Raw genomic sequence first — 16,315 nt, 5'->3', positions numbered from 1 at the left:
TGCCTCCCAACTATCTAAGCCCCATATTTCTTACAATTTAAATGACCCTTTATGCTTTTCCATACAGCAAACTTCACTGAACATGAATAATATGGTTAAACTTTAAAATCCTAGAGCTGAATGTTTATAACATTTTAAATATAAACTATATGACTGTTCTCTAATGTTAATATGCAAGTTCTGACTGCACTAACATTTGACTATATATATGCAAAAAACCACTGCTCTAAATATTATGGAGTCATTTGAAAGTATATTAGTTTTGCTTATAATCTAAGTAGCTTTCACAGCACTTTTCCCAAACAGCTCTTTTCCTTTGGCATATTTCTTAACATAACGTTTTCCTCTGAATCTTTGATCATAAGAATGAAGCTGCATGCTGATATATAACCAAAAAATACCTTTCATATCCTGTTGACATAAAGCAGTATGACAGATAGAATATTCCAACAATTGAGTTGACAATAGCACAAAATTTTCACACTATATTTTGTAATACAAATATATTTACTAATCAGCAAACCACCAAAGTAACAGGCAAAAAGGTTTTAGGATATTGTTCAGTCAGTTCCTCCGACATAAGACAGGGTGAATTATATTTTCAGTCCCTACAGAATTGCTATAAGAACATTTTTAATTTTAGCCTCACCTTCCAAAATCCTTGCCTACTGGTTCAGTATCACAGGATCACAGAACTATAGAATGATTTCAACTGGAAGGGACTTCTGGATTTCATGTAGTCCAACTTCCACCCAAAGAAGCACCAGTGTGAATCAAACTTCCCCTGATTACAAAATCATTTTTGTCTTTCATTATTCAGCCAATAATAAATACATGTAATCTGAATTAAATTGTCTCGGTTAGAAAAAGGGTGAGAGAGTGTTTATGAAAGTTATGCCAAGATGACTTGACAACTACTGCTACTTTTCTATTCACAGTCTGTTGTTCCATCCTAGAGGAAGACTAGGATCATCAGGCAGAATTTGATTCTTAGCTGTTTTGGCCATCTAATATTATCCTTTTCTTAATCTTTTTGGTCAGGCATAAAGAAATTGATTCCTGATTCCATTATTTTGTAGTAAGCATTTTTTGGTCATGAGAAACAAACTTGTACTGTATTATGCACAGAATCATCCTGTAATAGAATAAGTTAAATAGCAAGCAACGTTCTGACATTTCAAATGTTTATGGTATACCTCAGTGTTAAATAACCAATGTTAGACACATGAGCAGTGGTTACAAAAGGACAACAGAATTAGCTTATTGATTGTCTTTTACATAACAGCCTCCAATGTAAAGGAACAATCAGTGAACTGTCCAAGAGAGGTCACAACATTTTGGACAATGACTTATGACATATCTGCTACTTGATCTTTACTCCTGCAATACAATAACAAAAAAAAAAAAGTGCATGTTGAAAGGACACTTCTGGATGATAACTGACAGAGGGCTAGACGCTGTCATCACTGTTGGTTTCATTAATAACTCGATTGGTAAATCAAGCACTAAAAAAATCAGAAAATGTAAAAGCAACAAAAAAAATAGAGAACATTATGTTAGAGTTAGTATTATACATAATAAAAACTCAGCCAAACTTCCTGACCTGTCAAATTTATTGTGTATAATCAATCTTCAGCCCTATTTCTAATACAATTAGGCTCATGCAATTACATGCAGACTGCTCTCTCTTCATCCTTGCTCTACTCCAGTGTTACTGCTTTGGAATCCATTGGTCACACCTGAGGAGCAGAGCTTGTAACGTAGAGGAGGTTCATGTGATGTAGACTGGTGGCTGAGTGGAGGATAACCACGCTCCTGCAGAGGGAAGCGTGGGATGAACTCAGCAGGAATTCATCCTAGGGCTTAGATTTAGCATGTACAGGTACCAGGTGAGAAAACATAGAGAAGGAACATGGAGAAAAGTGGACATACTGCTGTGCAAGAAGACGGTTGGTACGTGCAAGAGAGATAAGGGTATTTTTGGAGGGAGAAACTGGATACATGGGAGAATCTGATTATTGTGCAACAGTGTAACACAGGGAACAAAAATTACACTGGTTAGTCTAAGCATGGAGAAATCTGTTTAAAAGTGAGCTAACCTATTGTCATGGTTTGAGCTTAGAGGGCAACTGAGTGCCACACAGCTGCTCACTCCCCCTTCTCCCCTAGCATTGAGAAGGAGAAAATAAACATAGGCTCAGGATTGGAGATAAGGACAGGGAGGGATAAATCACCCATTATGGTCAGGGGCAAAAGACAGACTCGTTAGGGGAAGAAAAAAAAGAACATATATTTATTGCAGACACTAACAACAACAACACTTAACAGTTAGAGTAGGACAGTGAGAAGCATTACCACATCTTGAAAATACTTCCCCCCCACACTTCCCTTCTTCCCAGGCTCAACTCTGCTCCCGATATCTCTACCTCCTTCACCCAGCAGCACAGGGGCAGGGAATGGGGGGTGCAGTCAGTGCTGCTGCTTCTTCCATCTTTGGGGTGGGGGGAAACTTCTGGAACTTCTTTCCCCTGCTCCATCATGGTCCCCCTCTCACAGGAGACAGTCCTCCACAGCTTTCTCTGACATGAGTCCCTCCTATGGGCCGCAGCGTTCCCCACACTGCTCCATCATGGGTCACCAACTTTCTCCGACTGGATTCCCTCCCATGGGCTGCAGCCCTTCCCGAGCTGCTCCGGCATGGGACACCCCCGCACGCTGCAATCCTCCCAGTGCTGTACTACAACAGCAAGGGCAGCTTCTTCCCACAGGATCCCGGCCTCCTTTGGGTGCTATCACTTGAGACATATGTCATTGTCTGCGCCACCACAGACCTCTGTGGGTGGCAGGGGGGCTGCCCTGCCATCTCACCACAGGATACAGGGGGGTCTCTGCTCCGGCACACCTCCCCCCGTCTTTTCTTCCTCCGTTCCTCCACTGACCTTGGTGTTCACGTAGATATTGCAACTACATCTCACAAGTCCAACTCCTCCTCCCAGGTCCCTTCTTAAATACGTTATCGCAAAGGCGCAGCTGATGGGCTCAGTTTTGGTGCAGAGGTGGAGCTGACTTGGAGCTGGGGGAGCTTTGAGAAGCTTCTCACAGGGTGTCACTGCTGTAGCCCCTTCCCCTGCTACCCAAAACACCACCACTCACTCAAACCCAGGACACCTATATAATTCTGGGAAGACTAATTCAATAACACAAATTGGCGAGTATTAGGAATATACGAGAATTACTAGACTTCTGATCATTATATATCATCATATATCATCATTAAACAATTATTTTCATATATCACATATCAACCTGACAAGGAAAAAGAAGAAATCTTTGTGCTGCTTGCAAATCTATTTATTTTAAAGATTATTCCAGCTTTTGAAAAGGACCTTTTCTTTCTAAAGTAAAAGATAAATGCAAAACAAGATTAGCATCAATTATCTACATCAGAAATTCTTACTTGCTGATTTAAATCATGATTAAAATGAAGGATTTAAATCAGTTTGATTCAAAGAAATCTGCCTTACTTATGAGTACTTCATTAAGAAGTGTTAATGATCAATTTATATGATATTTTTGCATTCAAATGTAATTTGATTTCAAGAGGAATATATGTTATTAATCTTTGCTTCTCAAATATTATTCTCAGCATAGTATGTTTTTGAACCACAGGTACACTCAACTCTTGTTAACTTTGGCTGCATAAAACACGCAATTACTGAAACAGTTAATATATTCTCTAAAGATAAATTGACGATAAATTCTTATATGCCTTCCCTAAGTGTTACGTAAGTTGAAGGTGTGGAAAGACTCATACTTGACAGCCTTCCCCACTCAGGAGGATGCTGCCATTGGTTTGTCCTCCAGTTTCTCGTCACTTGGTTATACCTTCTGCCAGACAAAGCCCCTAAATTCTGCCAGCTAAGATGCTTGCATAAGTATTCCCCATTGCATGCCATTAAGACAAATTTAGTTATTGTGGAATCACTTAAGTGCTTTAAATAGTGTCTGTTAATTAACCTGGTTGGTATGAATTAAATAGTTTAGGATCCAGAGCAGAATGTGGGTATAAACTTTCCCAGTAGCACAGGTAGGGTTAAAAAAAGATATTTGTCTACAGCAAGGGACTCTGGATCTTCAGGGTTAATCACATCCTTATTCTAGAGTGAATCAGCAAACACATTTTAAAACATAAACCAGCTGATAACGTCTCAAGTATTTCAATCACAACTTTCCAAAGTATTCTAGTTTCTTGTGTAGCTTTATCTATTTCTTTGTAACAATTAGTTCCCAGTCCAAAAGCCACAAGTAAAAAGCTTACAGTATCTTGGATAGATTGTTCTTCCAGTTTAAATAGTAGCTTCAGTGTTGATAATTGAGTTTACTTGAAAACTAAAGAAACTGGCTTCAAGATTGCAACCAACTTATCCTGATCCTGTATTTGTTGCACTTAAGAAATCTACTGCTCCTTGCTCTGAATCTATGAAGATACTTGATTTTATAATCTCCTGCTGCACCAGCTAATCACATATATTCTGATAATTAGCCATACCTGAATACCCATTTACAATGTATCTTACTTTTTAAGTGTTCAAGGGGCAGTTTAATACAAATATTTTTTCTGTGATTGTTCATTTTCATGTTCTTAAACCTTCTCAATTTTGTAGACTTAAATTATTTACAACTATCTATGCTATTCATTGTGTTCTCCTTATTTCTGAATTTGAAAACACAGCTTTGTGAAACATGTACTCCTTTCCTTCCTTTAAGTAGCAATTTCTCTAGCCCTGGAAAAATATAATTCTACTTTCTGGTAACGCTAACACTCTAAAAACTTTTTGCTTTATAATGTTTTCTTGTCGCAACTTTAAAAACCCACTACTTTGGATGCAGATGTAAAGTTACCCTAGAAGGTAATGTTTTTGGAGCTGAATACACTAAAAAATCAGCTATGTGAGCAGAATAATACATTGGACTTAAGTAGCAGTTTTTACTTACTGATTTCAAAGCACTTTAGAAATATTACAGCAAGTTAAGGAAGAAGCTGAATGACTTGCCTAAAGCAATATAATGATCCGCTGGCAAAGTCTGGGTGAAAATACAGGTTATGTAAGGCCTAACAGTTTCTAACTCATCATACTACAGGCTACCATTGCAACTGAGGTCCTAAAAAGAGAGATGGGAACAAGTGCAGACAACTAAAATAGATTATTTTGAATAAGAATATAGAAAATCACTTCATCAAAATAATATTTTTGAATATTAAAATTAGACAGAACTTTGGATCTGGGTGGGAGAGAAGATCCAAAGTAGGAAGCCAGTAAACCTTCACAAAGGACCTACCCTTCTCCAGAACCAGAAGAATGGCTGTGTCCTGGTTTGGGCTGGAATACAGTTAATGTTCCTTTTTGGTAACTAGAATAGTGCTGTGTTTTGGAATTAGCTTTGGGTTTGGTTTGAGAAGAATGCTGGTAGCACACTGATGTTTTCAGCTGCTACTGAGACTTCAAGGACTCTCCGACTCCCCGTGTCCTGCCCGTGCACAAGGGCACAGGGAGCAGGGAGGGAGCACGGACAGAGTACCTGACCCAAACTGGCCAGTGAAATATTCCATATCATGGAACGTCATGCTCACTGTACAGAGGAGGGGTGGTCGGGAAGGAGCTCTCTCTCTCTCTCTCTCGCTTCCAGGATTGCGATTGCGGGATCTTGGTATCTCGGGGTCGCTGGCCGGGAACGGGCTGGGTGTTGGTCAGCGGGTGGTGAGCAATTGCATTGTGCATTGTCCATTTATATTTTCTATTGCTGTCATTGTTCTCATTTTATTACCATTACTAAACTGTTTCTACCTCAACCTGCGAGTCTCCCTTTACCCCTCCAATTCCATCCCTCATTCCCAGGTTGGGGGGGGAGGGTGGGTGAGCGGCTGCGTGGTGTTTGGCTGCCGATCAGGCTCAAACCACAATAGGCTGCCAAAAGTAATTTATTAGAACTAATAGTATTTTATCAATACTACTGTTCAAACAATTCTTTCTCATCCTGTCATATGGCCTGTAACTTTTCAGTGCCCCAATTAAAATTCAGTAAAGCTGGACAGAGATGTAAATACTCAAACAGCCTAATAATACAGATTAAAAAGAAGTGGGGAAAAGAATAGTTTCAAAGCTGCCAATCTTCTTGGATGTAAAAGGATTTGGCAAGCTGCATGTTTCATATATTTGTTTTTCTGCCTGTCTCAATGAGAGCTGTGTGGCTGGGATTTTGAGAAGCTGAACAAATCAAGACAGAGTTCTGTTCATGTGCCTGTGAGGTTGTGTGACTGATTCTTAGTCTATGAGAATTACTAGGCAAAAATGTAAGGACAGAAAAAGTAATGGAAGTTCTGTAGGGAAGATACAAGAAGGGAAAAGGGGAAGTGAAGAAAGCTCATAAGAAAAGCTAAAGATTCCATGTCTGATATAGTTAAAAACAAACAAAAAACAAAAAACATAAAAAAAAAAAAAATAATAAAAAAAAAACAAACCCAAAACCAAAACCAAACACAAAGAATGAGAAAGTATACTTTTGTTATGTAGAGATGAGGAAGTATTTTCCAAGCCACTAGCAACTGAGGAAGATGATAAACAGGATTTTTTATAAGAACATATATCTGTCAGGTTAGATAATTTGTTCCTGATAATTTTGAAAGACTTGACTAGTTCTTAACATTTTAATAAATCACAGAATAACAGGAAAATTTGGAAAGTCTAGAAGACTGTTGAAATATTCATAAGATAAAGCAAGGTATCTCAGCTAAGCTGAATGGCTTGATGCATATTCCAGGGAAATAAAATAGAGGCTTTGAGAACCAACTATAGAACAACATGAACATAACGCAGTCAACATGGGTTTATGGAAAAATTAACTTTGTCAGACAAACCTAATTTAATTTTTTTTATTAGAAAACCTTGCTGAAGGTAACTCAATATCAGGAGGGCATACCTTTCTTGGAATAAAAACTGATATCTGAAGGAAAAATAATTTCTCTGCAGTAAAAAGTAATTGTCAATGCAGAACCATCATTTTGCAGGAAAGTTTTTCTTCTGCTTGGTACCAACTCTGACACTTCACAAATTTTTCAAAGGTGATTTGGATGTAAATATATGCCCATGACACTAAGCTTGTAAATAATGACAGGGAAGTCATTATATTAGTTGGTTGCCCATTTAAACAGAATGTGTTCAAATGTAGCCAAGTGTAAAGTTCAGCAATTTTACATGTGAATGAGGAATGCAGGACATGCATATAAAACAATATCCTGAAAAGTAGCAGCTGTGAAGGGATTTAAGGATCATAGCAGACATGCAAGTCAGTATGAGATCTGAGTCTAATGAGTCAAAAAAAAAGAACCAAAAGCCCTTGTACAGTCCTTGAAGGAATATACAGAGAGAAGTGAGTAAGAATAATGCAACAGTCTCATATCTGTATTCTACACTGGGGAGACCAAATTAAGAATAGGTTTTATGTTGTTTTATTTCTGCTCTTCTAAAAAGGAATATCAAAAAATTAAGGGCAAGGGAAAATATGAAAATTATTTGAAGGATGGAGATAATGATTTTAATCAAGAGTCTGAGAGAGTCCAATATATTTAACTTATGAGAAATATAATTGAGATGTGACTTATTTACAACATATATATACCTGAACAGAGAGAATATACTGTTTAGTCATGTTGTCTAATTTCACAAGAATTACAATAATGATGGCAGACTGAAACCAGACAAATTTAAATTAGAAATAGGATTATTTCTAAGAACGCAGACAATAAACCACTGCAACAAACAACTAAAGAGGTGATAAATTTTCTTTGGTGGGAATCTCCAGGAAAAGAGTATGCTTTTCTTTAAAAGATTTGTCCAAACCTAAGTAGGAAGAGACTTACAATATCAGAATTATTATTTGAATCTCTGAACGACTATTTGAAATGTTTAAAATCTATATGCTATATAGAAAGTCAGACCAGATGTTCTCATGGTCTCTTCTAGGCTGTGAATATATGAAATATCAGTTTTTTGGCTTTGTTAATACAATCAAAATTGTATAAATCCAGTAGATTTTAATTTTATACTACTCAGTCATGTGATGTTGAGATTTTAAGAAGCAGCCAAGTATTTCAAATCTCATGAAATTAACTGTGATTTGACACAATACCTTAGCTTATACACACACACAAGAAAAAAAGTACTATGCAGAGGAATCTGTCCTTCTGCAGGCCTGAGGTTTAGATGCCACTTTTACATCCACTGTATAGAAAAAAGCTGTTTTTAAAAAATTAATCTTGCACTGTTTCTCTTCTTAATTATGAATTTCACATGTGAGTTACAAACAACTTGTACAATTACTGATCTTTCATACATACACACATATCTTCAAAATAAACATCCCCTTGACAACACATTGGTCTCCAAATTCAGGAATTTTGTGAATTTCTTGTATAATGTTACAACTATACAACTACAACAGCTAACATTCCACTTGGGAAGAAAGATGTTCTAAGGCTGGGATGGCCATTCCTTTGAGGTTTATTGATCTAAATGTAGAAGATCATGGTTGGATAGGTTGGAGGAACAGTGATAGACTTGCTTTGAAACAGTTACTCACTTACACATAGCAATGATCAGTTACAAATAAATTTTAGCCCACAGTCCAATAACCTTATTGCTGCCTTCTAACCACCAGGTGAATCTGTCTGTACTTCCCTTCTGTCCATTATTAAAATCCTTCTCAGCATGCTAATGTCAGATCATTAACTCTGCTTTCATTGCCATGCTAGCCTTCATCTTTCTGATGAGGAGGCAAGAGCAACTGTAAAAAAACAGTACTTAGCAAATATGTCAGAAAACAGCATTGCAAGTCCCTAAGGTTAAAGGCAGCATTGGATTGCACAGGTTAGTAGATTGGGGGACCCAAAAAAGTGATATATAATAAAAGAGGGTGATTTACCAGAGCTCTAACCAATGTTGTCCTCCAGTGGTATCTACAGGCCCAGTTTAATAGGGACATTTCACAAAACTGATATTAGTAAGAGAGTTTTGCTGGAGGTCTTAGTAAATCAAATCAGCAAGTGCATGGACTTTCACCATCCTGTTTTTTTTTTGTTTGTTTGGTTTTTTTTTTTTTGTTTGTTTGTTTGTTTGTTTGTTTTTTCTATTCAAAGTAAAGCAAAGCTATTAAATCTGAGTAAAAAAGTCTGCAGTACTACTCTGTGTTCTGTGGATAGATGAACTCAACCCCCAAAGCTACCACAATCTTATAACTTTTCAAAATCACTTAGTTTTCTAAAAGGATTTAAAAAATACATCCATTTGTACTCAAGTGATGAAATTGTGTCCGTTACCTATATACTGTTAGCCTGTTTTTTATGATTAGGCTGTTGGAAAACAACATGTGGTACTTGCGAATACCTTCACTTTTCCCCAATGATTTATAGATACATGGTAGTGTACTTAATGCAAAGTTTCCTTTCATATAGATTGATATGCAGAAGCCTTCCACTGTTCATTAATCCCTGATTAATATTTATGAGAATCTCAACCCTCATGTCTCTTCTATGCAGTGAAATCATGCACAATATCAGACAGCATATAAAGGCGTTTGTCAGAGTGCATATTGGGATCCTGTGCAATTCAAGCCTGCAAGACATGGGAGCAAATCTTCACATTTCCAATGATTTATTTTACAGTTAATGCAAGTGGGAATCTGTAGCCTGTAGGCATATCACTCCAATTGGAGTAAATGCTAGAACTGTGAAATCTGAGATGGTTTCTTTCTTCACTCACTCCATATGAATGAATAATAAAGATTTTAATCCCATATTTTCAAGATTTCAACCATATATTGTGCACAAAAAGTTAAGAGAAATAGGAATAATAATACTTAGCAACTCTATAGCACTTTTTGTATGAATAGTATACTGGGTTTGGCTGGGATGGTGTTCATTTTTTTCATACCAGCCTGTATGGTGCTGTGTTTTAGACTTATAATCAAAAGTGTTGATAACCCACCAGTGTTTAGTTATTGCTAAGAAGTGTTCACACAGCACCAAGGCCTCCTCTGTTTCTCACTCTACTCTCCCTGCAAGTAGGTTGGAGGTGGGCAAGAGGCTGGGAGGTGACACAGCTGACCCCAACTAACCAAAGAGATATTCCAAACCATATAACAACATGTTCAACAGTAAAACTCCTTCCAAAGTAGCTGTTGGTCCTGCTAGGTGGAGGTTCAGCTCCCCCAGGCCCAGCCAGCTGCGGTCAACCCACCACAGAGAGACATTATCTCTCCATAAAAGCTAATGAGCTTCACAGTACAAATGGAAACTGAGGTAGAAAAAAATGACTTGTCCAAACTAACTTAAGAGAGATGGGAAGAATATCCTAAAATGTGCTAATTGTAAAATGTATTTAAAAAAAAAATAAAATGCTCATATGGGTAAGTGCCTTATTTTAATAATAAAAAAAGGCACCCATACATTTAAGAGTAGAATAATTGTAGTGACTAAATTAACAACACGTTATAAATAATTACTTCTTCTGTTGTCGCACAATATACATTCAAGATTAGATTTCTTAAAGTATTTTTAAAGCATTTTAAATGTATTTAAAACATGGGATTTGGGTCCTAGTTTTATTGGACTGTAAGCCTGTAATACAAAACCAGTGAAGAGTAAACCCATGAATTGTATCATTCTTTTCTCCAAAATAGTTACCATAATTATCACTATGCTATTTTCCTAACTACTGCAAAATTGATAACCTGAAAACTCATTGCCAAGCTGACAAAGGAATCTATATAGCAAGTCAGATTAATGTTCTACCAAAACTACGCCTCTATCTTTCAGCAGAGCATCAAATGCCTCAGAGTATGGGAAATCTTTCAACAAGTGAGTTTAGAATAACTTACTCACAGGAACTTGTCCATCATTGAGAAGTAACTTGTGCCATAAAGTATGAATGTTAAACTCATATTTTAAAAGGTACTAATTTTGGAACTCTTACTGGGTATTATTGTTATACATCCACATTACCGTTTGTTACTTCTTACTCTCCTCTCTTCTCTCACATCCAATTTTTACTTTATTTTTCATGAAATTTCCCTCACCTTAAATTCCATTGTTTGTGATAGTTAAAAAGGGTAAAAATGAATTTTCTTTTAATATAAATCCTCACATGGTATACAACGTATGACTTTCACTCATGAAAAAATGAGCAAGTGCAGAGTATATTACCACAACAGAATTTATATAGCTAGCTTCCTTTCACTGTCCAAAATACTTATTCAATCACTGTCCTTTCAGGTGGTGATCTACTTTCAAAGCAGATCGAATCCCCCTATTACTGTAGAAAAACAGTTCATTATGCTTTTGAAAAAGTAACATTGGTTTTATATAAAATTCCTGTCAAGTTCTTTATCAAGTCTGTTCAGCCTAAGTAGCTTTGACTATTTCATAGCACAATGGGAATATTTTGATTTTGAGGAATGAACAAGAACTCCTTTTTCCTCTTAAATATCTCATTGTTCTTACATATCTCTTACATCATTGTTCTCTTTATCTATGCCAAGAATGTTTTAATGTGATTAAACTAATTAAAATGTGTACAGCTTCTTGCTTTGTTTTCTGTGGTTTTGTTCCATAACAAGAAGCTAAATTTCAATAAATTAATTACAAAATGTATTGTAGAAATATAATTGGTAGAATGTGTTACATATTGGTAGTGGTAAATGAACCTGAAAAACAGAAACTTGACTGAAATCAGTAGTGATTCACCCAGTTCAATGGAAGGTTTGCTGCTTACGAGATGTTCACACTTACGTGCATATGTTCCCATCTTCATCCCAGTAGCACCTAAGTAAATTTTTTTCTATGTTCCAATATTGGGGAAAGGCTTAATGAGAAACTTATTCCAAATGCCAGAAGGTTGGTAATTATTGACTGAAATTCAGCAGTGTTACATTCTATCTCTTTCCATATCTGCAAAGGGTTGGCATTGTTTTCAAACTAAAATACACAGCCATTACACAAGGAGGTTGCATATTGCCCAGCCTTCTCTGAAGGCAGTTGATACAGCCATAGGGCAAACACACATCTTGTGAGTTGTATTTCATAGTTAATGTAATGCTGATTAAATCTGACAAGGAGTCTGTTACCATTTTTTATGACTGTGTATAGGTGTATAAGTGTGTAGCAAAATATCCTTAAGCATAGAAGAATTCTCCTGCCTTCAGACCCTTTTTCTGTCATCTAAATCCTACAGGACAGAGGGAGGGATAAGGGGGGGAAAAACACACAAATGCAGTGCTGAGACTGCATCAAATAGGACTCTTAACTTGCAGTTTACTTACTCCCAGTCTGTAGAGTTTTAACAGAGGTGTGTATTACTTCATATAAAAAGTGCATGTGTTACACAACATAAATATGCATACACCTGTATTTGTATATATAGCAAGTATAATATCTCAGTCTGTGGCTGAAATATAGGGAGAAAAACATGCACGACGGCATACCTCCTTTGTCTATTTTTTCTTCTAATACCAGAAGTGGATGAGTAAAAATCATTTTGCCTCACACATCCTGGGCTTCAGTCCTAATACTCCAAATGTTTTCTCTGCCTCTCTCTGCACAATCTCGTATCTTCCAGATTTGCCTATGAGGAACCCACTGATGTTTTTTTCAGGTCAAATGGTAGGATCCTTGAAAGTGATGACCTTTCCTTGTCCTTTCAAGAGATAAGCATGCTCTCTCCGTTAGGTTTAGGCATAAACATTTTCTTGATATGGTTGATGAATTGGATAGCTGAATGCTTATATTTCAGTATCATATATAATTTAGAATAGCAGTGCTAGTTCTCAAGCCACACATAGATGAATTTTGCATGGTTCTAATAAGGATTTAAAGTAATACACCTTAAAATTAAAGAAGGTGTACTTCAGATTAAGCACACATGCAAAATGGGTACACTGCCACAGTGGCCAGTGTAATTTTAAGTACAGTATTTTTTTATAATCTGGCCTTTTCATCACTTTATTAAAAAATTATATATTAAGCAATAAATAAAAAATTATAAAACCAATATATGGTTTAACCCTGTATTTTCCAGAATACACAAACATAACAATCTGTTTATATTTACATACTGCTTTGAAATAAAGAAGAAAAAAATATTTCTGCAATCCTAAACAACTACAGCTGCTTCCCTCCTCTACAATCATATGAGTAGACAATAAGGAGGTTGAAGAATTGCCATTATGAATGTTCAGTCTCACCACAACCCCTCACTATGAAAATCACTCTCTACAGGTAGCATTCCTTTCCTGTGGACACCTACATTTCTATGTGTAACTATGCATGTCTGCATATGAGTTAAAAACCTAGGTTGCTATTTTGCCAGCAGAGGTCTAGTCCATACAGTCAACAGAGTCTAAAGAACTTGTTAAGATGACCAGTGCCAGAGCCCTGTACTGGATGAGCAAAATTGCCTTCTAAACTCTGCTACCTGTATAGACTAGATCTCCATTAACTAGAGCAGAAAATAGACAGCTAACACCCACATATACACTGTATTTTCACACCTATATCTAGGTGCATACAATCTGACTCACACTTACAATCACCATAAGCGTCCTATCAGAATGGAATAATATCCAAAATCAACCTTATAAAAAATTGCACAGATTTGAAAATTGAACTTTAAATGACTGACACTATATCAGGATGTGAGTAAGAGCTACAATTATGCTTGAGATGTGATTTTCTGTTTCTGCAAGCCATTATAATAAGTTCAGGTATCACACAGCTATAGAGGCTATTAAAGATGCCCTTTGTGGTCTGAAATTAAATGACTGTTTAGAGGAACAGCTAGCACTTGTACAAGTGCCTGGATAGAGAGACAAATGTTGTATAAGTCTCCATGCAAAACAGAGCTAAAAGCAGAGAGTATGTCTCTCCCAGAATTTTCAGGGATCTCTGAAGACAGTTTTCACAGCCCTCAAAGGGCAGCTTTAATAGAAAACCATGAATTCACTTTGCTTTCCACAAAAAGGATATCTTTCCAACCATAATGATCAGCTTCAATATTTTCTCAAGGCTAGACAGTCATCAAAAAGACAAATAAAAGCAGTTCAGAGTCCGCCTTCCTTTTTTATCTTCTTAGGGTTTTGCAGAGCTCTAGGAATTGCATAGAAATTTTATAAATTAATTTTCCAAAAGCAACTTTGTTTATCACTATATCTTAGTGAACTATATTTTAATGTCACTATTAAATTATTTGACATAGTCTGTTAATACTAACACCATAGTCTACTGCAAAATATCAAGATGGAATCACATCATATGACTGTTAATACCTCTTGTTCAGACATTGTACTTGCAAATTACAACAAATATTTTTCAAGAAATACTAAATATGTGGCTAGTAATCTTGCTATATCTACCAATTTTAGAAGTTTAGGAAAGCTGTTTTTAAAAGATTAATTTTAAAAATATTTATGTTTATGAAGACAGGAACTATGAAAGCTGTGAAAGGGAATGGTACACCAGCTATGTTACACAATTTTTCACATTCCAGAGCATGGGTCCCACGTGGATAACCCATGAAGAAATCCAAGCCTACTGAGGCACGAGTACTTGAATTAACTATACCACAGTTAGGCCCAACTTGTCTTACCTTTATTTATTTTTTTTATAATACTGTGACATCTATACAAGGTTATTGCACAAAACTTACTAAAGCAAAGATCACAAGAGAAGAGAAGTGATGAAGGAGAACCGAAACTCAAGGCAGGACCTGGGACAGCCCTGTATGAACAAAGTATATATTTATTTGCTGCATCTGAAAACCTCCAGTTGATCCCGTAATAATACTGGCTCTCCAGTAGTTATTCAGATTGAAGAATAACACTGAGATCTGTAGCTACAAAAATTAATAAAGATGTAATCTTATGTTGATGGGAAGTTCTAGTCAAGTAAAGTATGAATTAATAATGGACCAGATATTCCAGAGTTCCAAAGTCATGTGAATTCTGACACTGCATCTTCAAAATTGTTTTTGCAAGTGTCCTGGTTTGGGCTGGAATAGAGTTAATGTTTCTTCATAGTAGCTAGAATAGTGCTGCGTTTTGGATTCAGTATGGGACTTGGTATGAGGAGAATGCTGGTAGCACACTGATGTTTTCAGTTGTCGCTGAGATTTCAAGGAGTCTCCAACTCCCTGTGTCCTGCCCGTGCGCAGGTACACAAGGAGCTGGGAGGGAGCACGGTCAGAGCACCAGACCCAAACTGGCCAATTAAATATTCCATATCATGGAACATCATGCTCACTGTATAGAGGAGGGGCAGCCAGGAAGGAGGGAGCTCTCTCTCGCTTCTGTAATTGCGATTGTAGGATCTTGGTTATTTCAGGACCGCTAGCTGGGAACTGTATTTATTGTTGAGTTCAGAATGATCAACAGAATGGAAGATAATGATGATTATGATATAAAAACTGATGTCTTCCTTCTTTTTTGTTTCTGGCTCTCATGAAGTCAATAGACTTTTTTTTTTTTTTTCAAAATTTATGAAAAAAAAAATCAATCCAGGAAGATAAATCTCTGTTACTATAAAGTTTGATCAAATCAGTGGATCAAAAGCTTTCTGCGACTCAGAGTAAATGCCATTGGCTGCCCAAGAACAGTCTGCTAGAGGATCTGGATAGGCCCTGATCCTATATAAAAAGCTTCTAACATTGTAAACTATTACCATTTAAACAAAATTCTAAAATAGAAGTGTGTTATATAGCAATCATTTTTTCTGATGAAATTAAGTTATCCACGTTAACTCTGAAGAGGGAAATATTAGCAATTAAGGAAAGCAAAAAGGAAAATTGGTCTAAGAACTGTTTTCTTAGCTGTATAGCTTAATTTCCTTCTCTGGTCCTTTGAAATTTTATCACCAGGAAAATAAAAAAAAAAAAAAATACGCACTTTTCCCTCTAACTAATGCTTTTCTAAGAATTTAACATACAACACTGCAACCATTATTTCCTTTGTTAAAATTATTCTCCACTTTATATCCATACACAGATGATTCTAAGGAAGACCCTTCACACTGATTTATTTTACTTCAGAGGGCTTGCATTCATACCATTTAAATCATCACACAATTAATTTTCATTACTTAATTTTAAAATACACAATTTCTTTTTATGGTAGTTTTCTATTACTGTAGTATATTGCACAAATAAAATACTTCTAGATAAAAATAGCACTTTTCATTTTGGAACTGTTTCTGATTTCAAAAATTGTCAGCACT

General features: G+C 36.3%; 1 protein-coding gene across 2 annotated transcripts in view; it reads right to left on the bottom strand.

Annotated features, from left to right (window-relative positions):
* FSTL5 (follistatin like 5) overlaps positions 1-16,315 on the bottom strand; it is a 330,515-nt gene that overhangs the window by 2,937 nt on the left and 311,263 nt on the right. The gene's annotated exons all lie outside the window — the stretch shown is intronic.

This window comes from Tyto alba, unplaced genomic scaffold, assembly GCF_018691265.1.
Source record: "Tyto alba isolate M040663 unplaced genomic scaffold, T.alba_DEE_v4.0 Super-Scaffold_6, whole genome shotgun sequence".
Classification (NCBI taxonomy): Eukaryota; Metazoa; Chordata; class Aves; order Strigiformes; family Tytonidae; genus Tyto; species Tyto alba.
Note: the sequence above shows the minus strand (reverse complement) of the source record. Positions and strands in the feature narration are given on the sequence as shown.